Source organism: Chaetodon auriga, chromosome 12 (assembly GCF_051107435.1).
Source record: "Chaetodon auriga isolate fChaAug3 chromosome 12, fChaAug3.hap1, whole genome shotgun sequence".
Taxonomy (NCBI): domain Eukaryota; kingdom Metazoa; phylum Chordata; class Actinopteri; order Chaetodontiformes; family Chaetodontidae; genus Chaetodon; species Chaetodon auriga.
In genome coordinates this window covers 6,544,310-6,569,317 of record NC_135085.1, presented here as the reverse complement: position 1 = coordinate 6,569,317, position 25,008 = coordinate 6,544,310, and positions in this window count along the sequence as shown.

The window sequence follows — 25,008 nt, the reverse complement described above, 5'->3', positions numbered from 1 at the left end:
GCAAGCAATAAACATTCACACGCTCTACTTTTCCATCTCATATATAAGAGAATGCTTGCACTGTAAAGCTCCTCGCGGTGAAGGAGAGCAGCTTTGCAACTTCAAGACTGGGTTTAAAAAAAAAGTTCCAGACAAACCACATAAGACGGGTAACACAAAAAGTAAGCCACAAGCACACAGCAGTGGGGTCTGTGGGAGCCCAAACACAAGAATCCCACTAATATACTGTGTGGTAGTTTTAAATGGCAGTGACAGAGGAGTCCATCCATTGGATAATCCCAAAGGAACACTTTTGTTTCAGCACTTCGCTTCGTACATGAATCCTTTTTATTGTCATCTTCCTCTCGTGCAGACCTCAGCACATCTCTTGCCAGGTGTAGAACATCTCATCCCAGCATTATTTTGGTAGCCAGACGGAAAGTCGCCTTCCACCACGCCAACACACCGCCACAAGGCTGTGCTTCTGGTTTGTTACCACGGAGACAAGCACGCAGAGCGACGGTTGCTGTTTGGCGGCGATGCTTGTCTTGGCAGGGAAATGGCCAACGCTGAGGTCGAGTGACAGCCAGACACACACACTCTCTCTCTCCTTAAGGCTCAACAGGGAAGGCGGGTGTGGGGGGGCTGCGCGTGTGTGTGAGTGTGTGTGACAGTGTTAAGCAGGCGAGGATGACAGTGACGTGACACTGGTGAAATAATTATGAGTCCAAAACAGGGCTGACAGGGAGCAGCCCGTGCCCTTCAACTATCTGTCAACTGTCATTAACATAGAGCCCTGATACACAGCCCGAGGGTAGGGGGGAGGGAGGGGGGGGGGAGAGAGAGAGAGAGAGAGAGAAACTACAGAGGAGGACACAGCCAAAATGAGCCATCTCAAAAAGCCATTTTTATCTAGAATAGAGTCGTAAAAATATTTGTTTTAAGATAAGTTATAGGGAATCAGATCATCCAATTGGTCAGATTTGACTTGTTTAAACTGTTTGGAATGACTTGAAGAAGAAATATTAAAGGGAAACATATAAAAGAAAGAGAAAGAGAAAGAGAAAGGGAAGAGGGGAATGTGAAGACTGAGAGACAGGAAAGGACAAGATAAAGAGCAGGATGGGCCTCGATGGGCAGCGAGCTACCACACAGGGTGCTGGCCTGATCATCGGGAACAGGTTAGGGTTCAGTGGCGTGGCATTTCGACATGTGGGCAGGAGGAGGTGGGGATCGAACCCCCAACCCTGTGATTGGTGGACGACCTGCTCTACCTTCTGAACCAAAACCCAGATGGTGGCAGCGGTTAACCCCTCAGTTATATGGTCATTAATATGAGTACAATAAATGCTTATACATGTAAAATAATACTGTACTAGGCTTAACTTCTGTGTTGTGTAACTGAGGAATAAAAAGATGTGGCATTTGCTGTGTCCATTCAGCTTAGAGACAAACAACAACACTGTGAAATGTTTACAGTCATGTCATTCTGGTCTGTGTGTGTGTGGCCTCAGGCCTTGTGAAAATGGCCCCAGAAGTCATCTCTTCACTAATGTGTGGATATCACTTTTTGGGACAGAAAAATACCAAAGGTCATGGACAAGAGCCCCGTGTGTGAATGTGTGTGTGTAAAAGCATAGTTTCCTCTTACTCTCTGTAAGATCTGATGGAAATAACAAGGACAGTGATACTCAAGAAGCAGACAGCAGCTTTAAAATCAGAAAGGTTAAAGTTCCTCTCCCAGCACTGATTAAAAACTCACCTCTGTTCATCAAAAATACGCATTCAGAACTTTTTTCTATGACAAAAATCTCTTTGTGTCTTAAAATGGCTTTGATGTAAGTCCACACCTCTGCCTTCATTTAGTGCGTGGCCTGTATCTCCACCCACCCCTCCACCACTTGCCTCAAACTCAGGGTACATGCTCACCTTCTACTCTGCCATCGAACACACACACTTCTACTTGTGTCTTAATTCTTGAGTCGATGCTCCGTTTGAGCAACTGAACTCATGATCTAATGTTATCTCCTGCATTACGTCACCTGGGGGCACACACCGATTTCCATCTTCTACATCAGGATAAGTGTGTGCATGCATTGTTGCACGGTTGTAAATACCTTGTGTTTGAGTTTTACTCTCACTCTGGAAAGCTGGACTCAACCACGAACGATGAAAACTACCATAAAGAGGTAAATACAGAACGCAAACATATGTGATGCAACAGGAACCAGAAGAGGAGAAGCTTTGATATGGTGTGCAATTCTTAAAATCTGACAAAAATAAGAGACTAAGAATAATAATCTGCCCTGGTTGTCTGCCTACTGGTCCACTGATGTATGCAGGCTGGTGGTGAATCATTTTCTACTGTTTCACCAGTACTTTTAGCACCATGTAGGTACACATGATAATTAACAGCTCTTCTAACCAACGTAACTCTCATTCTTAAGGTGATGGGGGATCATGGTTGCTGGATTTTGACATCAGTGTCCGGAGCTTGAAGGTGTGTTCCAGCTGCAGCTGAATGGCGTGGTAATTTTAGCAACTCATTGAATATGCTGCACGTGAAAAACACCAGCATAAAAACTCAAAGTGCATCACTTCATCATATTTCAGTAAAATAAGCAATGTTGCCAATTTTCCAATTGGATGTGAATTTCCCATTTCAAAGGCTAAAATTTACAATAACAAAGCAGAGTCTCACAGTTAGAGACGTGGCTGTCAAGCGGCCGTCCCCATGAGATCGCTTTCTTCTGCTGTAAATGTGTGTGAAAGTGTTTCTGTAGCAGGCTGTGGATTGATATGTGGATTAGGCGAAGGCCCGGGTGAAATATGTCAGAGAATACCGTTACCAAGAGTCAGGATGTAAAACGCCTCAGTGTACATAACTCTTCTTAACGGGAGTAAATCCCTCCTCAAAACAAGAAGACGCAGTACATTTCGCAACAGTGTATTTGGAAATAAATCTCACATGATGCACCATGAAACACTCAAAGAGACGACGAGAGAGGCGAAGTTAAGGAGAAAAAACGGAGAGAGATGAGAGGGGGATTTATGGACAGGGGCGATATCCCAGTGCCTAAGATGAGCCAAATGGCCAACAACAGAGTGACGGACTGAAAACACAAATAAAGAGTCATTTTTATGATGTGAATGGATCGGTTCCCTGGAAGACACTTGGCTGGATTTTATTTGGTCACGGCTTTGGCCCGAGCCAGTACATATTTCTGTTTTATGAAGAGACTCAACGGCTAAGACAGCGGCTAACAGAGTGGTGCGAACTCTCTCACCTCGTTTGGATTGGTAGAAAAAAAACAGGAGGAAGGAGAAGAAAAAGCAGGTGAGAGACAAAGAGACAAAAAGACAGAGGACAGTGACACATAAAACACAGCAGAATCAAGCTTTCACAGTATGTACCTGAGTCTGCTGCTCTCAAATACACACAAACACATCAACGCTCACACACAGGTACACACAAACAGAAACATTCACGATCACTAGAGAAGACAAGCTGTACTTAGACAGCAAGACAGCAAGACAGCCTCGTCCCTTTGTCATTTTTCTGTGTTGAGTAAATGAAAACATGCTAGATCTACTGACCAATCACAGCTTTCCATTCGTTGCTTCCACAACTGACCCCGAAGATGGCTTCAGGTCATTTTCACATCTTATTAAAACTGCTCTTGAGTCCCTATTAATCTATATATATATATATATATTTATCTTAGTTATTTAATTGTACCTTTAAAGCTCTTTGTAACAGAACTTTGATAATATGTGTTCCTGATGTGTTCTTGTCAACTTGATTGAACTGGATCGTCTCGTCGTAACAGTCTCACATCTCATCAATTATTAACTATTTAAAACTACTTTTTTTCTTGAGCACCCCACAACTTTTCCCATCCCAACTTGTTTGAAATGTGCTGCTGACATCAAATTCAGAGTAAGCATATATTTAGTAAAAGCCATGAAGCTGCTAAGTAGTTACGTCAGTCCTTGTCTTCATGGAAGCATTCGGACAGGAGGTGAGTCACAGCATTGTAAAACAAATTCCTGCAGCTGGTAAAATAGTCATCACTGTAAAATTAATTGCACCTGTCGGCTGGATCTTTGACAGCGGACATGTGACAGTTGCTGCTTTCAGCGTGAAAACCCTGCTGAAAGCAGCGACGACTCAATCTCTTCCTCTGCCTTTCATACAGTATCTCTTTCAATCTCTCACACATATGCTAATCGTTCTCTCTCATTTGCATCCTAATGATTTCACTCTTCCTTTTTACCTTCGTCCGATCCCTCTATTAAGTTCTCTGCCGCTCGCGCTCCCTCCCTGTCTTTGTGTAGGTGTCTTCTGACTTTTCTGTCTGCGTGTCACTCGTAGGCTTTTTTTTTTTTTTTTATGGAGGTTATTATTTGATACCAAGGGGTGGGATTGCAATAGTTTATGATTGATCTCTCACAGGAAAGCCACATGTGTCAGTCATGGAATAAAATACAGAAGGAAAAAAGCAGGAAAGCAGCAAATAAATAAAGGAAAGAGAAGAGTGCAGGAGCACAGAGCGGCTGATTTTTGAAAAAAAACTGATGTAGAAAAAAATTATTACTGTCAAAGTAAGTGCATGAGTGTGTAATCACTGCGGCCTGTTTCATTAACAGCCATAGTTGAGTTTGTAATCAGATATTCACACCTACAGCATTTACAGTGTTACCCTATAGTGTGTATATGAGAGGCGTGGTCGCTTCTGTGTGTGTGTAAAATGCTTTTTTTCCTCCCTATGCTCTCGGCTCTTGCTGGTTACACTATAATTCAGCTCTGCTCTTGTGTGTTGTCTCTCTCGCTGGAGAGCTAATAAGCAACAAATGCACAAAGCAATAAATTAATGGTGTGGATAATTAACCAGCAGTGTGGCTGGAGATGCATGACAGGGTACCAGCCACCATTAGGGAACCTACAATCATAGTATGTGTGTGTGTGTGTCTGTCTGCGGTTATTTCAGGGACTTGGCTGTGTGTGATTTTGAAAAGAACGATTCAGTTAAGCTTGTTAAAAAAAAAAAAAAAAATCATGAGGCACAAAGACACTTATGTACAGAGCTGCCATGTTCACATCATTAGGAGGTTACTGTAAATGCCTCTTCCTATTTGTACATACTGTTCACGTTCAGATCCAAGTGCAAAGAGGTCTCATTTATTTCCAGAAAACTCCAGCTTGCCAGAAATAATAGTGTCTAAAAACAATTCAATCATCCAACTCTGTCATGCATTTGTAGCTCAACATCATCCTCAGAGTGTGAATTTCACTCACAGCTAATCATCATCTGGACGAGTCCAGTGTCATCGTGAACTTTTACCTGATGAGAAAGCAGAAACAACTCTGTCCACTAAACTAAACTATTGTTTCAAGCAGCTTATTTTGTAGTATCTTGAAGTTTTCGGTGACTCGTTGAACCTCGCGATTTCACTATTTTGCATCAGCTGTCACAAAGACAAATTGCCACTTGCGTCATCGCGACGTAGAGGGACATTAAGATATCAAATGACACAACTCAAACTGAAAACTGTGTGTGTAAGGATTGTTTCTCCAAGTTGCAGCCATCATTCTATCAGTCAGCACTCTCCTTCCTCATAATGAGCCATGCTTGCTCACCTGGAGTGAAGGCGTGTGTAACTTACGTGGCTTTACTCTGTTGCTATCCTGATGGTCAGACTTAATTGCCATTTCCTTTCACTGCACTCGTTCAGCCTGACACTGTGTTCATGCAAGCCTAGCACTGTTTGGGAAGGGCCGTTTGGTTTGTTTTGCACTAACGAGTCCTTTCTGTAATTTTCAGCTGACATGGAAGCTGCAGTCCTGGTTGCTAGTGGTGGTTAACTTGAAAGAGTACTCCACTGGTTTAGCATTGCACTCCTCCAACACTGTCAGGCTTATGAATGGATCTGAAAAAAAGGATCAAAATCAATGCAGCAGAGCCAGAGATATCGTCCTTCTTCATGGTCAAAACCTGAGGCCTACATTACCCAAACACTGACAGGTCAGTCCAATACGTCCATGGTTTCTGCCTCACACCACTTGCTTCAAGCAGAGATTAGCAGCAAGCTACAGATTTCTGGTAAGCCTAGTTCTTTCTAACTCCAGAGCCGGACTTGCTCTGCATTTTCAAACTTGTAGTTTTCAGCCCCAACTGATGCCGACTCAAGTGACATCACTTGAGTCAATTAATCAGACTTCACACAGCTCCCTCTGGAGCAACTTTTAGCACTTTCTTTAGCACTTCCCAACACCTGTAAAGACACTCTGATGCGTACAATTGTTGCAGTTTCCCTTTAACATAGAAGCATTTTTGGCCCAATTTCTTTTTCCCAGATAATAATGAAAGCATGCTGTGCAGCATCTGTGTGCATCAGTACAAAAAAGCCCTCTTCCTGTTTAGACTGAGGGCTCAATCTTTGTGATGTAACTCACGGATAAGCAGAGGAAAACTGATATCAGCGTAGTAGTAAAAATGCTGACTTAACTGCCCATCTCCTGAAAACTAGTCTTAAACACTTGCAGTAAATGTAGAGAAGGAGTGGAATCAAAGAAATACAGGTCCGACTACAGCAGCACACAAGTGAACAAATGTAATGTGCATACATCACATTAGCCTGGTAGTAGATCTGAAGAGCAGTGGACAGGCTTCAAGAATTGGCCCATCACACCAGTTCGCTGAGATGGATTCACAACCGGCTCAAAGTGTCCAGCAACGATTGAAAAGGTCACTCATGTCTCCGCTGCGCCCCTCAACGTCCTGTACGCCTCAGCCTCTAATCTGAATAGTGTGTGTGTGCTGTGTGGAATCTGAATAGCAATAAGGCTGCCTGATAGATTGATGCATAACAGCAAGGAGCATGCAGAGCAGACAGGCTATTTTGGTGTCAACTCCCTTTATTTTCCAGCTGGCCCCATTTCATTCAGCCACTTCAGATGTTGTAGGGCTGATACAGGGCTTTGAGGCTGGGAAATGACTTTGATCAAAGTTGGATTCTGTGGCTTCAGTGCGCCTGGCGGTGGGGTTTGACATTTGATTTTGTACCTCTGTTGTTTATGCTAAAAGGAAAACGTGGTTTCGCTGCATACTCTCTGCTCCACGACCTGCTCAACACCTCTCTGATCACAAAATCTTAAAAAATGAGATCCTTCAAATTTCTGCCACCAACCCAGTAGAACAGAGGTGAATGAAATTTAGCTGCTTGGGAAATGTAATCAGTTACTTATCAGTCCCTCAATGAATTCCTCGGTTTTCAGTAGAGGCTGGATACCTCCCTACACCTCCAGCCCAAGCTGGCATGTCCTGGACCAACCTCTCCACTAAACACACAGTAAGACCGTAAATGTACCAACACCAAAAAAAAGTTACAATTACAGCTACTCATTCCAGTTATGCTTCGCTGTTTTCAAGAATTACTGGAACTATTAACTTCAAACTGATTTTCAGATTCAGTAATTATGTAATCCCAGATTACTCATTACAAATAACAGTAATCACATTAAAAGCCCGAAGGGTTAGCATGATGGGCATTTCAGCATCCCTCCACGTCCACAAGGGTCTCCATAGTACACACAACATGTCCATGTATTTGGGACAAAACAGAACAACTTGCACATCTGAGGTCCATTTTAAAAATATTAGCACTTTATAACAGGAATGCATTACTGCCCAACACTGTGCACAGCATCAAAAATATATATTTTCAAAAAGTCAACAGCAGCTTGTCATGCAGAAAAACTGTCGTTGTTACTAGATAGAAGTAGTCCCTTAGAAATCAGATGACAGTAAGGTCCAAGCATTATCCAGAGGAACAGGGACTGTCTGTGTGGTGAGGGTGTTGTCGGTGAGGTTTTGTAATCAGAAATGTATTCAACTTCACTTAAAAATGGCCAAATAAAACAAAGTATCTGCATGAATCCTTTTTTTGCATTGAACAAGGGGACAAGCAGGACATAAAAGCATATAAAGCCTAAAAAACCCAGCAAAGATCCATTTTTCCAGGTTGACTGTGACATTGCGGCCTGGACACTAGATCAGGAATGATGCACTTCTCTGGCCGACAACACAAATGTTCTCAGTAAATCAGAGAGATTAGAGGAATTCAGTGGAAACAGTAAGCCTGGAATTCCAGGAACAGGTTTACCATCTTCATTTCCTCCTCTTCACCCTCCTCTTCACTGCTCTGAAGCCGGCATGCTGTGTCGCCTTTGGCACAATTACTAGGACTTTGAGGGAGAGCAGTGAGGACTGGACTATCCTTTAACAATTACCAGCTGCTGTGAATATTAAAATAATATTAAAATGTCTGCCTCCATCTACAGTCCTGTCCTGATTGCTATCTTAACCTCTGACTGGGGTGGGGGGGGGGTCCGGTCTGCTCGGAAACACCAACAAGACTGAGAGCAGCCGCACTTTAATTCTTCCGCCTGTGATTTCTGGATAATAGGGAGGATGGATAATATATGCGTGGCAGATATTGCTGCCTGGGATATAATGTGTAGCTAATGTGTGTACATGTATGCACACACTACAGTGAACACACACACCCCCACACACACACATTTAATAATCTCTGCAACTGAATAGGATGGGTAGAGAGGGAACGCAGCAATACAGAGCTATTATATTTGAATCATCATGGATCTCACTCACACACACACACACGCACACACACACACACACACACACACACACACACACAGTTCTAATCCTCTCTGATAGAAATACCGATGTGTCAAAGCCATGAGGGCAACTCTTAAATCAAGCTGTGCGGATACAGAGGGCAGGAAGGATGGATAGATGGTGTGGAATGAAGGACAGAGGGAAGGATGGAGGGGTTTTGGGTGGGGGGGATGGATAGAGAGAGGGTCCAAGCAAGTTTTGCACTGTTTAGTGTAACATACAAAAGCAGAAAAAAAAATAATATACAACCTTTCCTCCCCTGATATGACATATTGTTTTGCTCACACTTGAACTTCAAACTGGTATTAAAAGTAACCCTGCAATGCGCCCTCCCACACAGACACACACACAGACACACACACACACACACACACACACACACACACACACACACACACACACACTCTGAGTTACATCCTGCAGCCCAACTCCCCATTCAGACTCATCTCAGCAGGTGACAAAGATGTGACAACCAGTTTGTATCCACAGTCCTTCAGCGGACATGAAAACAGCATGACACTGATTAAAGCAAATACAGAGATGTGCACAGGTCCACACACAGGCTACACACACACACACACGCAACAATCTGCTTAACGGTTGAAATGTAATATTACAATACAGATCTCAGAGGGGGGAAAAAAAGGCTGTAATTTGTGGTGGTGCTAATAAATCACACAGATATTATGAGAGCAGGGATTGAGACAGAGGAGAGGAGAGAGACTTTTTAATTATGACTTACACATCAAACTCAAAATACGTCTCAGGGGAGTGTGCATAATGATTTCTTCCCCTTCTTTTCGTCTTGGTGGAGCTGGGGGATCTTGATTTTTTTATTATCACTATTTGCGCGATTAAATGAATCAACAAGACAGAGACACAGCGCAACAGTCAGTGGAGAAGATAAGGAGCCAGGAGCCCTCAGCAAAGTCTGCATCCTGTACTAGAAAAGAGCAGGTTAGACTTTTACAAACCAAGAGCTCTACAAATTCCTCTGGGGTTCCTCACATGTATATGTCAATGCCACTTTATTATACGTGTTCACAAAGCTAGTTGTATAAAACATAACGCTAAAGATAAACAAAGACATAACAGGAGAGACCAGCCAAAGGGATCCTTCACTGACATGTGTACTCGTATAAACCTAATCCCTTACTACTGACTGATTACTGACATCATTAATTAAAGAAAGTAAAGTAATTAATGGCAACTTTCAAGGAGTGGTAAAAAAAAAAAAAAAAAAAAAAAGTTTATCTTGAGTAAAGGTCCTAAAATTAGGTAAATTACATGTTTACATGTGCAAAGTTTCTAGTAACGTTAGCTACATCTAAAATTTCACTTAAGTGCAGTACTGAAGATACATTCCACAATTCTTATAATATTCCCACTATTGCAGAGTGTCCACCCTCATACCTACAGTCTTAACAAGACTAATCTGTCCTAATCTGTCTTGCTTGCCTTCCTTCTTTTCCACTTCTAGCATCATGCTGTCATGCTGTTAGGTGGAGGAGATTGACCATTTATCACTGGGATGCTGTATAGTTCTTACTGTGCTCCTCACTCTACTCACTTTAGCCTGAACTTTAGCTCCTAAACCTTGGTTTGCTTGCCGGTATATATTGTCTTTGTGGCTTTTGGTATTTAAAATGTGTTAATGTTGTTTTAATGGCTAATTCTATAAGTGGCTCAAGGAAAAGTGGTTGAAAATTGGCCATTCGGACAGCACTGGCTCATCTACCATTATGATTAATAATCAATGAGAACTGTTCTTGTAAAAATAATAGATGAAAAAATAAAGTTTCTTACTTTCCAATGACTGTATTTATCGTGGTATTTGTCGATTTAGGCTGTGTGGTGGCAGCATTACTTTTGCACATAAATAAAACGTGTAACAACCACAATTTTAGGTCATGCCTAATGTTTTTTTATTATTTGACTTCAGGTGATTATAATTTGGTATCAATTGTGTTGGCTGTCAGCGGGACCCGTGCATATTTACTATCATCAAGGCCCAGAGTTTCAGTCTTTATTTACTGTGTGTGAGTTAATGTCCAGCCTCTTAAATGTCCAATAAAGTCAAATAAACTAAAGGAAATGCACAAAAGCAAATAGTCCAAGAGTGTCCATATCCTATGAAAACTTTTCATATTACATCCTGATAATGCAAGGTCTTCACCACAGTAGGCCACAATAGAAACACACACACACACACACACACACACACACACACACACACGCACAGACCACATCAGACTTCCCCTCTTTTTCTTTCTTTACCCCTAATTCCCTCACACTTCACCCCTCTGCTCCCCCTCCCTCCTCCCCACCATGCCTTTTGTTCTGTGCACTCCTATTTATCACGGTGTGAAGGTTGAAAGAGATATTATTATGGGGTGTCGGGCTGGAGAGAGGAGACAGGGGTAGCCACATGGATCGCGTGGGGAGAACGCAGGGCTAATGACGGGAGGACAGGCTTGGTCAGTGGCCTGTGGTACCTGCTGGATGTGATAGATGGAGAGCGGAGAGGGGGGAGGAGGGGAGGGAGGGAGGGAGGAGGGCAGGGAGTCCTTTCTCTGCCTGTACATGGATTTTATTTTATTGTTTCGAGGAAATGACTTTGGAGCATTTCTTCCATGGAAGTATGGTGTGGTAAGAAGAGACTGTATCTACATGGTGGCTGTACTTGACTTGCTATCGCTCATGGATGCGTGTGTATATGTGTGTGTGTGTGTGTGTGTGTGTGTGTGTGTGTGTGTGTGTGTGAGGAGGGTGTGCGGTGGAAGTTATTTAGTCCTACAGTAATAAAATAAAAATGAACTTTTAGTTTAATTCATCCTCCATTTCTAAACCTCAGCACTTTAAACTTAAAAAAACATTTTGTGATTGTTCCTGTGTATCAGTGGGTGCACATTCAGAATTACAACTAAATATACAATCTTAATAGTTTGAATGCCCCCACTGCTTTCATAAATTACAACAAACAGAACTCAAAGTGGCAGGTGGACTTCTGCGGTTATACTGTCTTGACAGTGACTCATAAGATAGCATCCACTACAGTAACTACAGTCACCCATAGCACTACTAGAGAAACACTTAAATGGCTCTTGTAGGGAGTAATGAGTATTGTGCCACAGAGCAGTCAAAAGAATGGCTGAGTCTGCAAACTCTGGGTTACGTTCACTGATAATGTTCTTCTACATTCAATGCCAAAGGTTTTAAACAAAACTAAGCTACGGTGATGATGGTGGCTATGTGACTAAAACACGTGATCAAGGAGGTTGGGGAAAGACTGTGGTTACAGTTGAAAGGGTGAACATTAACTGCAAGTCTGTGAGAGGAGATGAACTATGGTCTCCTGCATGAAAGTGAAACACGCAGAGGGACGAGCTACCCATGCACCGCCCTGACCCAACACACGCTTACTTTCCAACATGCTACATGAAATGCATGTTACTTCATGCACAACCCTGTCTCCTACAATATGTCTCTGTTTCTTTAAGAGAGTGAAGCACATTGATCAGAGAGGTTTTAGTGAAATGCAAATCATGTTGTGTCTTGTGATTCAAGTCACTGCAGACTTTTCCTGTATTAAACCAGACCATGATTAACATACCCACAGGCATACATACCAACATAAGCATAACTATCAAAAAATATAAATAACTATGAGCGGATATTGTATTTTGGTTAGATATTGTGGTGGATGATTAATTATCATTTCCTCATCAGGTTTCCATTCAAAACATATTTGCTGGTACAAAATAGTTGGCGTTGGAGTTGCTCTGCATTGTTAGTGAAGCTTGGCATTAGACTTAAATCAAGAGGCGTGAAAGTTGCCCAATATGGATGGAATTCAAAGAGATACTGGGCTGCGATTTCTCTCAGATGGAGCACCACCTGGCCCCAGATGTGCTGTGTAATAGTTAATGAGTGATACATAGACATGGCCAGTTGGTGATCCAGCCTCTGTCAAAGGACAGAAAAGCAAGCTAAACACATCTGACCAACTTTCCTTGAACTGTATATATATAAATGATCATATTACTTCATAACTATTTTATTGTTTTTGTGTACTCAGTGTACTTTAGAAAAGCATTCAGATTGGAGCAGTTTCATTTCCTGTACAATAAAGAAATTACAAAATGTTTCCAGCGTTAATATTTGACCACTCTGCTCTTGCTATAATAACCCAAATGTAATAAAATCAGTTTCCCCCATCTGCTTTGTATGCCCATTTATTTGGTGCAATTACATGCTTTCTGCATAATACTGTATTTACATAATGCTTCTAATGATAATATTAGGCCACTTTTGCTTGTGCTTTTGTTATTAGCAGCAAAAGAGCTGGAAAAGAGAAATAAATTGCAATAATTATCCATGATGTGTAATAATCATAAATATTTGATCAAAATAAAATCTTCAACCTCGTCTCAGGAATGACAGTGGATGGGTTAATTGTTCAGAAAAGCAGCATTTGTTTTCGTTTGTCTTATGAAAAATTAAGCGCAGCAAAAATCATTAACTTTGCCATTCATTTAATCTCACGTTGTACACTTTGTAAATAGATAAAAAAAAAATACATTACCTTTCCCTCTGCTCACACGCACAAGTGCAGCGTTGTCTAGAAACAATCTAACAAAGAAGGCAGATGAATATAAAGGCTGGGTATCAGACTATTCATCACTAGATGATTACCGGCTGACAGCAGTAATTGAAAAACACTTATTGGAGTGATTGGGGAGGAGGGCTGGTTCAGTCCCATCAGACAAAATAACCCTGTGAGGGTAAGACAAGTCTAAAGGTTATGATAAATGGACATATTTTCAAAGGCAACCTTCAGGTTTGTCTGGTTTTTTTCTGAGAAACACATCTTAATGACAAATAAACCTTCCCTTCAGCGACGCACAAGGAAGTAACTTCTGCAAAAAGGGTCATTAATAATGAGCCAATTCAACTCTTTTAGGTTTATGAATTATTGTTCTAAACAGATTCTTCCAGTGGGTTTCTATCATTCAACATATTATCTTTGTGTATGTATATCCAACATAAAAATAAAGGCTTGATGATCAGAACAAACTATAGTTCAACTTGACTTCACTTGAAGTAATTCAGGTGTTGTTTCCTTCATGTAATAGGTCAGGTAATAAAAAACAAAATTCTATCATGAGGAGCAATGATCAGTGACTGACAACACACATTATGTATGTTAACACACACACACACAGTTTCTTTGGTGGTGACAGAGCGGAGCACTGTTGTTGCAACACACTGCACACTAGGACTGATACGAGGTTTGCAACACTGGGCCACCCTTTGGATTCTAATTGCTTGTTTTTTCGTTTCGTTGTGATCATTATTTTACTGGTTGACTAAATTTATGAGCCATTTCTTGCCCACATTGCTCTATGGGGTAACTATGCAGGTCCGTTCATCCATCACTTGGATTCAGACTGAAATATCTGGAAAAATATTGAATAGGTTGCCAAGTAAGTTTGTGCAGGAACTCACGGTCCCCAGAGGACGATCCTCACTGAAGCTAGCGATCCCCTAACGTTTCCTCCAGCACTGCCATGAGGTTAAGATTTCTGGTTTAGTGTCAAGTTCCATTCATAAAAACCAACCAGACACTGGAAATTTGAATCTTTAAACTCTACACAGACTCTACACACCAGCTGGTCTAAAAGAACAGACTCAGGCTAACTTAATGCAGCAGTTGTAAAGCATGACTCCAGCTTTAAAGGAAATAAATCCCTGATCATTTCTTCGTGATCTTTGAGCTCTGTTGTCATGAGAGAAGCTGCACGATCAGTTGCAGTTAGGTAAAACCGTAAAGTCGTTTACTTTTAGCAGCCAAGAGCTATGTCCCCCATTCCCTGAATTTTTCACTTTTTCATGCAGAATTTGATTGAGGACTTTTTATGCACAGTGAGTGTGTCTTTCTATCTGTAATGTTGGTATTAGCCTCCCTCTCTCCCTCTCTCTCTTTTTCCCTTCCCTGTAATATTTCACGCCCTCCCCTCCTTACAGTAGCTCCTGTGCCAACATATCTATCAGGATGCTCTTACTTAAGATGCCATCCATCTCTCTGAGCCAGCTCTCCCTGATATTCAACACGGCCAATACTTAACACTGCTTTTTAACCAACTAAGACATCATCATTACTTTGAGGGATAGGGTCTCTCTGAGTGAGTTGTCCTCCTATTTCATCCCTCCTTCAACACATTCTTTCGTCCTCTCCCGACTCTCTCATCCTCTGTCATTCTCATCTCTTTTATCTCTCTTGAGAGGTTTCGATCACTTCATGTCCTGTCCTCTGCAATGTCTTGTCCTGTGTAATGAGGGTCTTGTACCATTACATGCCTGCAGTGTCCTGTCCCGCCCATATCTGTGTCTTGTTCCATATAATGTGCGCACTTCATCATTAGGCGGCTATTGTCTTGTCATGCAACATCTTGTACGTGTGTGCACTTATCAACGAAGCACTTATTGGATCGTCACCGTTTCACACACTTGGAAGAAACTGCCACTGTTGTGAACAGCTAATGTTTACATGCAGTTGATGATAAAGTATTTATGGAATGTACTTTCCACTTGGTATTTGCTGGCTTTGTATCCTGTACATTAATATAATTTATTCCATTGCACGTGATTGGTTGGTAAAAGTGGTCGTGTTTAATTCTGGGAAAATTTGAGCTTAACATATATTTAAGTGCAAGCAAAATGCCTTTTCCACAGCCAATATTTCAACTTGTCACAGCAGGAAAATCATAGTGTAAGTAATAATGTTAATTAAGGCTCCATTCCATTTAGGTGTATTACTCTGTCAGTACGTGCAACAGCAGGTCCCTGGCACAGAAAGTCTTGATTGGAATCCACAGTCCTCAACAAAAATACATTCCAAATATTTATCGGAAGCTAAGATGAGGTGTCAGCTGTCTGTGTTAATCAGATCAAGTGGTTGTCGTCCAAAGTTACAGTCTTTTTAGTGCCAAATTCCATCTTTGTGTTACTGTCCCTCCACTGCTGCCCAGCACAGAACCTCTGTAACTTTGGAAGATGCCCACTTGGTTTGATTATCTTAGACTGCTGAAGTCTCAAAATAACTATAACATCACGTGTCCCCCCCATCCCTTTCATTGAGACCACCTTTGGAAAGGATCTTTTAATGTAAAGTATGAAAAGACGTAATATGGAGTCCTGGAGGTGCCACTGAGAAAAAGTCATTGTGCTTCCGATTTAAAAATCTGCACTCTTGATTTATTATAGCTCGGTCTCCTGTCTGAAACAAAGCGACAAAGCCACTCCTGAATGAAAAATATACAATGGACAATCGATGTACAGGTGAACTGCTGCCTCTGCACACAGAATAACATCTGAATGTCCACACTGCCACTTCACTGACTAGTGGAACAAGTTTGTGATGTGGTGTGAGTCTGCGTATGACACATCAATGTAAAAAAAAAAAAAAAACCTTAAGTTGGTCGCTGTGCAGAGGCAACTTACACAGCTAGTGTATATTTTTCAAACAACAACAAAAAAAAAGTTTTTCCATAACATTGACAGAAGGCATAACCACCTATTTGATGTACATTACCCTCCAGCACAGCAGGTGGCAGTATGTAAAACATAGCTAACATCTAGTGATGAGAAGTCATTCACTCAAAGGAGACGTGCCAACAAAACAAGACGAAGACGAACAAGAAGAACAAGATGAGAGTGATAGAGTTCCTGCCAAAAAGGCTAAAAGTTTATGCACCAGATGGGAAGAGTCTTTCCTCTGTCAAAGTCATGCTTTTTCTAAAGTATGTCACATGGATTTTAGTGCATCACACGAAGGAAAAGTGACAATCTGCCAAACATTAGCACACCCAAGAGAAGCAGAAACACGCTCTGCCAATGACTGCATTTATACTCTCCCATCCATTTCCACCATCGCCCTCTCCTGCCTTGCAAGCAGCCTCTCTCAAAATCACAACTGAAGCGCACTGTGTAAGTGATGTGTACATGTCCTTCAAGTAATACATAAATAAACTAAGTGCTGAATTGATATGCCCTTTTGTGTTTTCATGTATATAATGCAGGGACATTCACATCATTATCTATCTAAATGCATTTCAGGGGCTGTTGAGTATGTCCACTAAGGTCACACCACATTTTCACAGATTCTTGCTCATCTGCTACACATCCAGGCATTTCTGCAGCACACAAAATCCAGATGCTACACAAGTGAGACGCACTTTTTTTCCAGAGGGGGACAGAAGACTCATAGTGAGCTTCATCACATGGTGAAACAGCGATCACCTCAAGCTCAATGAGCTCGTGGTGGATTACACCTGTATGCCCATGAGTGTGCAAGTTCACTGCGAGAAACCAAACACAGAGTCAAAGTCCTTTTATATGTTCACATGCTGATTCTGACAGAAAGTTGTAGCCATGACAGTAGACAGTGCTTCAAATATGAATGCAATAACCGCATGTGCATGTTTGAATGTTAGCGGCAGAATGATAATAAACGGCCATGCCAGCTACAATGACAGCATCTAAACCGTCTTCTTGTTTTTAATTGTTCATACTTTCTATCTTTATTACACTCCTCCATCCATTTCTCCTCGACTCTCTCTTTCTGCCTCTCTCTCCCGATATGCATGTTGTAGATCATCTCATCTCGCCTCCCACTTTGTCTGAGGGAAGCTGACAGACCACAGATGGCTGCCTTTGATCTGCCATAACGAGGTTCCCCACGTCAAATTACAAGGGAACAGACAGGAGAAGATGGAGACACTGAAGCACAAGACAAAAAAGATAAAATAAATAAAGAACGCAGTAGACCCGGGGCTCGGGAACACGCGGCCCTGTGATCACAGCAAATGAGACCCTCGTCATTTGATCACTTTATCAAAAGAGACGTCACTACTACCTTTGGAGATGAAGAAGAAACAAAGAAATTTAAAAAAAAAAAAAAAAAGAAACATTGATGAAATGCTACGCAATCTATTTCAATAGGTCTGTTGTAATTACACCTGAAGACTTTGGAAAAAAGACAAAGAAAGAGAAAATTAGATTTCAAGCATAATGGTTAAACTTTTCAGGTCCAGGTTTTGTAGCACTGAAATACAGTCAGAAAGTGAATATGCACCCATGATGCCTCATACTGACAGCAAAGATTCTCCAACAGCTTTCTTCAGTTTAGTCTTTTTGAGACGGAGAAAACATCATGTGGTCGAGGATAGTTTGGGCTTGTAGACTATAAATTTATGGCAGAAAGCCCCTGTTACAAAGGAGGTGGCCATCCGTGACACATACATGGAATAACAAAGAGGCACTGTCCAGCTGCATTATGGGAATTGTAGGATGTAATGTTTTTGAGGTTGAGTCATAATAGGGAGTGAAAGCGAGGAAATGTCTGCCTCTGCTGCTGTTCTATGACTGTTCTTCTGTTTGGTTTCTCTTTCGCTTGCAGGTCCTCAAACTTCATGGCAGTTGAACTGCTGGAGTTAAACAGCTACAGCACTAAAGATCGTTTTGATCCGTTGGGTAAATTCGATAGATGACAATGTTGAAATGAAAATGCATATGTGCAGATGTGGTTATGTGATATTGTTTTTCAAAAACCTGTATTCAACTTTATGAATCCTTCTGTGAATTGTAAAATATTAACAAATAAAAGCACATTTCCTCCATTCGCAAGAAAAGGTTAGAGGCTATAAACACACATTTCCATCAAATTTTTCAAATCTGACATGAAAATCTGAAAAACAAAAAAACAAAAAAAAAAAAAAAGCTTTTCTTCCCACACTCAACAGTCTCATACTGTAGTTTTTTACAACAGACATCTTAACTCAGCACTGGTGCAGCCAAGGACTCCAGTAACTGTATTTCATTTGGGTTTAGTCTGAGCATTCTGCTATTTTGAGCTTGCTGACTCACACCTTAACGTGACAGAGCCAGAGACTTTGCCTTTCCTGTTATGACAAGTCAAAGCCTTTACTGTCTCTGACAATGTTTTTTTTTTAGGAACTGAGCCAAAAACAGCATTTTTAGTGATTTTGATGAGAAATAAACCCTCAGAGGACAACCATCAAAAAAGACGAAAACTAATATGAGACTAATTTCTTCATTTTACGTAGAGATCCGAAACTCTACAACATATATTTTCTGCTAGGCTTATTACTAATTACTTGTGCTTCATGTATTAACCTCATGAAAAGCTGTTTTCAGTGTCATAAAGTCAACTCTTCTCCTGCAAGTTAATGTCTATCGTTTCATTTTGAGTCAAACTAGCCTGCCTGCTTGCTTCCTCTCAGTTCCTGCAGTGCACTTCTCGTTCCCTCTCACTCTCTCAGCCTATGAATATGGAGTGATGGGCCTGCCCAAAGCGTGGCTCGGTCACTGTTACACTGTTAAGAAGCAGCCATTTGAAAACATGGTCAATATAGCTCTTGCTCTCCCTTTCGCTCCCTCTCTCTCTCTCTCTGTCAGGATCTTGGCAGATCGTGGGAGGTGCTAATGGAAAAGCTCCTGCTCCTGTTCCCCTTGTTCACCACACTAATGTGAAAGGCACCATCCATGTTACAGCTGTGTGTTGCCACGACCAGGACGCCCTGTCATAGTCCACTGGTCACCGAGCTAATGGGCCGACCCCAGAAGAGAAAGACAGATGGAGGGAAAAGGCGAGTGTTGCTGAGGACAGAAAAGCGAGAAAGCTCCTTTAACCAGTACTCACCAACTAATCTGAAAAATATTTCAAGAGAAACCACATCTTTGCATTTACTGAAAACCATCCTGAGTGTCACAGAGCGCTGCATATTAAGTCAAATGAACCCATAATCACATAAAGCAAAAGTGATCTTCAGAGAGCAACATTTTCTGCACATTGTGAATGACTTGTTTTCCAGAGATGAAGTGATGAGTCAGTTAACGGATCAGTAACACACACCTGCACACATTTTAGTAATGGATTAACCTTTTCTGTCACAACTCAAGCAAAAATGCCAAACATCCTCTGTTTTCAGTGGCTCAGATTGAAGGATTTGTTGCCTCTACATCACTGGAAATTGAAAATCTTTTGATTTTCAACTATTTATTACTATTATCTATTTATTATTAAATAATAATAATACAATGAGGAAATAAACATTGATTTTAGAGATGTGCCTGTTTTATTCAACACATTTGGGACACTAAATTATCTGGTGAGGCATTCAGCGAATAACATATTGCCTCAATAAAAACCTTGTTGCTTCTTTTTTGTTTTCATTAATCTCTATCTGAAAAGTGTTGGAATTATGTATGAGTATGTATTAGCAATAAACTTATTTAAACAGCACAATAGCAAGGGATACTCTATCATAGGTGTGTGTGTGTGTGTGCGTGTGTGTGTGTGTGTGTCTAGGTATTCATATAGGAGACGCTGCCAGAGTCTGACAGCATTTCTTGTTTCTTTTGCATATTTCTTAGTAACCATGAACCTGGGAAGCCTCTATCGTCTATCTGCCATCACCTTTGTGGTCACAACACACACACACACACACACACACACACACACACACAAGAAAGCCTGCAGTAGTAATTCTGAACAAGACAAGTCTGTCCATTCCTTCTCCTCTTCTTTCCAACTGGACTACAGCTTCAAACAACCCTCCTCAGAGTTTGTCACATACTGAACCACTATCAGACTCTAACCCACCACTGCAATCACTGTATGTGTGTGTCTGTGTGTGTGTGTGTGTGTGTGTGTGTCTCCGTATGTCTCCTCACACCCCTCATCATAAGCTCTGGAGACAGTGGTCTCCCTTAACGACACTCTCCCACTCTCCCCTGTTGGACTCGGTGCTACTGAACAAACAAGTCTCAGTTTGTCAGACCCAAACCGAAGTGTAGCCGAGTGTTGGACAGCAGAGGACCGAACCAGCCGGTGACACGTCGCACAATCCCCCTACCACACTCGCCTGTAGACAGGCGGAAGGTGTGGTAGAAAACACAAAGCTGCAGAGGCTATGAACTCTGTTCTTCTTCCAGGTACTGCATAAATTCTTTAAAGAATAACTCCCGTTTATTTCAACTTCAATCTCATGTTCTCAGCAATTTGAGAAATCATTCTATATTTGGACGACCTGGAGGTACATCGAAACCATTTTGTAAAGGCTATTCTAAATAAACAGAGGACATGACACGACTCTTTCAACAGACCAAGTGGTGCTCCCCATGACGAGCACTCTAATCTCTATGTTTAACATGAGTGAAGTGCCCTGCTCATGCAGCTTTAAAAGCTGTTTTGAGGTAATATCTGGAAGATATTCAGGTCCTGATTTGACAGAAACATGCAGGACAAATCATCTGTTTGCACAGTGGAAGCGAACCAAAGTCTGAGCAGGAGAAAGAGAGTTAAGTGGATAATATCTGAGCCATGGGGTCCTAACAGTGGCTGAGGAGGCCAAGGTGGGTTTACTTATGATATTGTGCAGTTCAAGTGTGGCTTGTGAGCTTTATCGTTGGCCTTCTGCTTCTCTCATCATTCTTACTATTTTTGTTATTGTGTTCTATCTAAAGCAGATATGCCCGACAATAATCTTGCAAAAATAGGTAGGTCACGGTGTTAGCCCCTTAGCCTCGAGGTGGAAAACTTCAATGGCGAGCAATCAGATTGAAGCCAGCACATTCATGTGTTGAGTGGTTTTAAAAGGCTTGCATTAACCTGCCGTAACACAAACCAGAGACGGGCAGGCCAGCGGAATATCAGGTGGAAAAGCTGTTTCTGTCTATCATACACTCTCCATTGTTGCCACTTTTACTCTCTCCTCCCCCCTCCACCACCCCTCTCTTCTAACTGGCTCCACTCTCTCATTCTCTGTCACACTCTCTCTGTCTCTCTGACAATTGCGTTATTTGGCCTTATCGAGGAATATGAAACGCTGTGGCGCGACATCTCCGCGCCGAGCCCAACAGATATGCCAATTCATTTCGCAGCCGGCGATTTGACAAGCTAGACTGCTCCTCTTGAAAGACATCATTCAAGCGCACAGCCACCGCCACCGATCCCCACTCCCTTCCCCTCTCTCTCTCCCTCTTTCTCTCTCCCCCTCTACCTTCTCCTTTCCCCTCCCTCCTTTATCCCGCTTTCTCCATTCCATCTCCCGCTCTCCTTGTTGCAATCTGTAGAGCTTCGCCTCTTAAGATTGAAAAGGGCTCTCGGCCCACGACAAAAAGCCTGAAAAGAACAGGGGAGCAAAAAAAAAAAAAAAAAACATACCCCCTCCTCTATGTCCCTCCCTCTGTCACACTCCTTCATAAGGAAAAAAAAAAAGTATTGAAAATATAAAATGATGGGGTGGTGGAGGGAGGCAAGCAGGTGATAACATTGTGGATATTAGGGGTGGAATTGCGGAAGATGAGGAAGGAGAGTGAGAGCAGTGTGGAGGAGAGACAGAAAAGGAGAGAGAGAGAGAGAGAGAGAGAGAGGAGAGGAGGAGAGGAGGAGAGGAGATTGGTGCCTTAAGCTGCGGGTGTTTGAGGGGATGACACAGCCACTAATACAAGTGTTTAAATATTTGATGCAGGGAGGGATAAAGCGGGATCGTCTCGCCACGGAATTGAGTGTCAAGACGAGAATCTATTAGAGAATCTTTGTGTGTGTGTGTGTGTGTGTGTGTGTGTGTGTGTGTGTGTGTGTGTGTTTGTGTGCGAATACAAGGCAGATTTGACAGTGTGGCGGAGCAGAGCAAAGCCAATTCAACCCCCCTCGCTCCAACCCAACACCACTTCAACCCCCAGTCCCTGTTTCCACCACCAGCACCCCACCTTCTCTTCACTTAAATGTTTTTCTGCCGTGCTTCAGTAGATGCTGATTATCACGTCTTTTGGAATGGAGCTTTTTGGGCAAGGAGCGAGGCAGACAGCGTGTGAGGGAGAGACTCGGAGATAGAGAGACCATGGTGCAATCTTTGAGGGTGACAAAATACTGTGGGGGCCCTGTGCGTGAGAGCGAGTGCTCCTAGACTGTCTCGCATGTCCTTGGACACTCGGGCGGTGTCTGAAATCACTCCGTTTGATACCTGATACGCTGCATTTAGCCTCTGTCATTTTATTTGTGTGTCCAAAATCCTAAATGAAATTTGAGTGAAATTTAATGAAGCATGAAAAAATGGAAGGAAAAAAAAGAGTCACAGCATTGCAATACACAACTTTTTGCTGACAATGCTCATCACATTTGATACCGCTTTATTTCTACAAACCCACAAGTTCTTAATTTCCTGAACGTTTCTTGAAAGAACGATTAAATTTGCAAATAATTTAAAGAAAAACTGTTGAGTCTAAAAACAGCTGCAGAGATCAAAGGAATTTCCTTTAAAGCACTGCTCTACTTAAACACAAGTGAAAAAGTAATCCTCATTCATTTATTAATTGAAACTGTGAATTGTTTCTACACTTGACGTTGAATTTGATGCTTGGTTGTAGATAAATGCACATTTTTCAGCTCACTTGCTGTGTACTGACTCTTGGTTTGGCCAGTTTTGTATTTGATGAGAATTAACTGGAAATCTAACCAGGGTTCTAAATTAACACCCGCCAACCCGCCAAATGCGGGTTAAAATTCATATTGGCGGGTGTAAATAAAAACTTACTAGCCAATTTGGCCGGTAATGCATTAGGCAATCATGTCAGTCAGAGCCGCTCTACAGTTCTCGGTCATTTGTCCCCCTGACAGTCCGTCCTACATTTCCCATGAACACTGTCGTAATGCTACGTGATGACGTACAAGACGCCCATTGGCTGTGCGCAGGCACACTACAGTCTGTAGTGCAACCGGCGCGAGAAACCACGGAAACGCAAACACGAAGAAGAAGAAGAAGAATGAACGGCGGCGTATGAACTGTAAAAAAGGAGACTGAGCTAGCTAAAAGTAAAAAGTAAAGTTAAACTAAATGCGTGGTTGGGACAGACGTCTGGGGGCGAGAAGAGGAAGGAGGCAGGGGATGAGAATGTCGACAAAGCGTGCGAAACGAAGAAAAGAAAGTTTAACGCTAAATGGCTGACAGGTCGTGAGTGGCTTGTGTTTGATCACGAAAATGCCGTCATGTTTTGTAAGGACTGCCGCATGTTCATGAAAGAAAAAAACAAGACGAATAATTTTGTTGTGGGGACTAATAATTTTAAAGTCGAGGCAGTAAAGGACCATGAGAGTGCCCGAAGTCATCAGGAGAGCCTAAGGAGTCTGCAGTACTGACTGCTGCACTATTTGTGTTTTCTAGTTGTACATACATAATTCAATTTATTACCAATGCAATTTTTTGCAAGTGTTTAAGTCATGGCTGTTACTTATATATATTTCTTATTAAAGAAGGAAAGCAGAAACACTTTAAGTTGAAAGGAAAAATACATTTTATTAGGAATGTAATGATACTAAATACTTACTAGAAAAATGTCTTCTATAAAATAATTAATCTGACAGCATTTTTTGTTTGTATAAATTAAATGTTTGCACTTTCTGTGTATATTTTGTTTCATGTGTTGTACTTTCTGTGCATTTTTCATGCCAACAATGTAAATAAAATGATCAAATGTATTCAGTGGCACTCATAATCTCTTATTTTCACCGGGAAAAAATTTGGCTAGTGGAAATTCTGATTGGCTGGTAACTTTAGAAGGTCACCAGCCACATTGGCTGGTGATCAAAAAAGTTAATTTAGAACCCTGAATCTAACCATTGAGCATCATGTCTGTTTAATACAAGCATATTAAAAATCACACAGTTCTTTCCAGGAAATTTCAGAGGAAAATGTAGAGACACTTTTAGGAACTTCTGAACCTCTAAAAGGTGATTTGAGACACAGCAGGAAGGAAAAGTGTCAATCCAAATACAAGATAACCTGTATGTTATCCAGTTATATGGACTGCTGAAGAACTCCACCTGTTCGATCCTAATAATGAACTCTTAACGAAGCAAACGCATCATTAATAACAACAAATAGCTACAATGTCAACAACAGCAAAACAGTCTCTTTTATCACGTCAAACCTTTTTTCCTCTCTCACTGCCACTCAGTCATGATGTTTAGAACATATTAAATTCAACGAAGAAACAACACACACACACACACACACACACACACACACACACACACACCTCAATCTCTCCTCACTATTCTTTGATTGAGGGCTTGTGGCCTGGTCAGCAGTGAAACCAGGCCACAGTCCACTCTCACCTGGGTATAGGTAGGGGTGTGTGTGTGTGTGTGTGTGTGTGTGTGTGTGTGTGTGTGTGTGTGTGTGTGTGTGTCTGCCTTTTAGCTGTCTAGACAGGGCCGAGTGCCACTTTAACCTGTGTG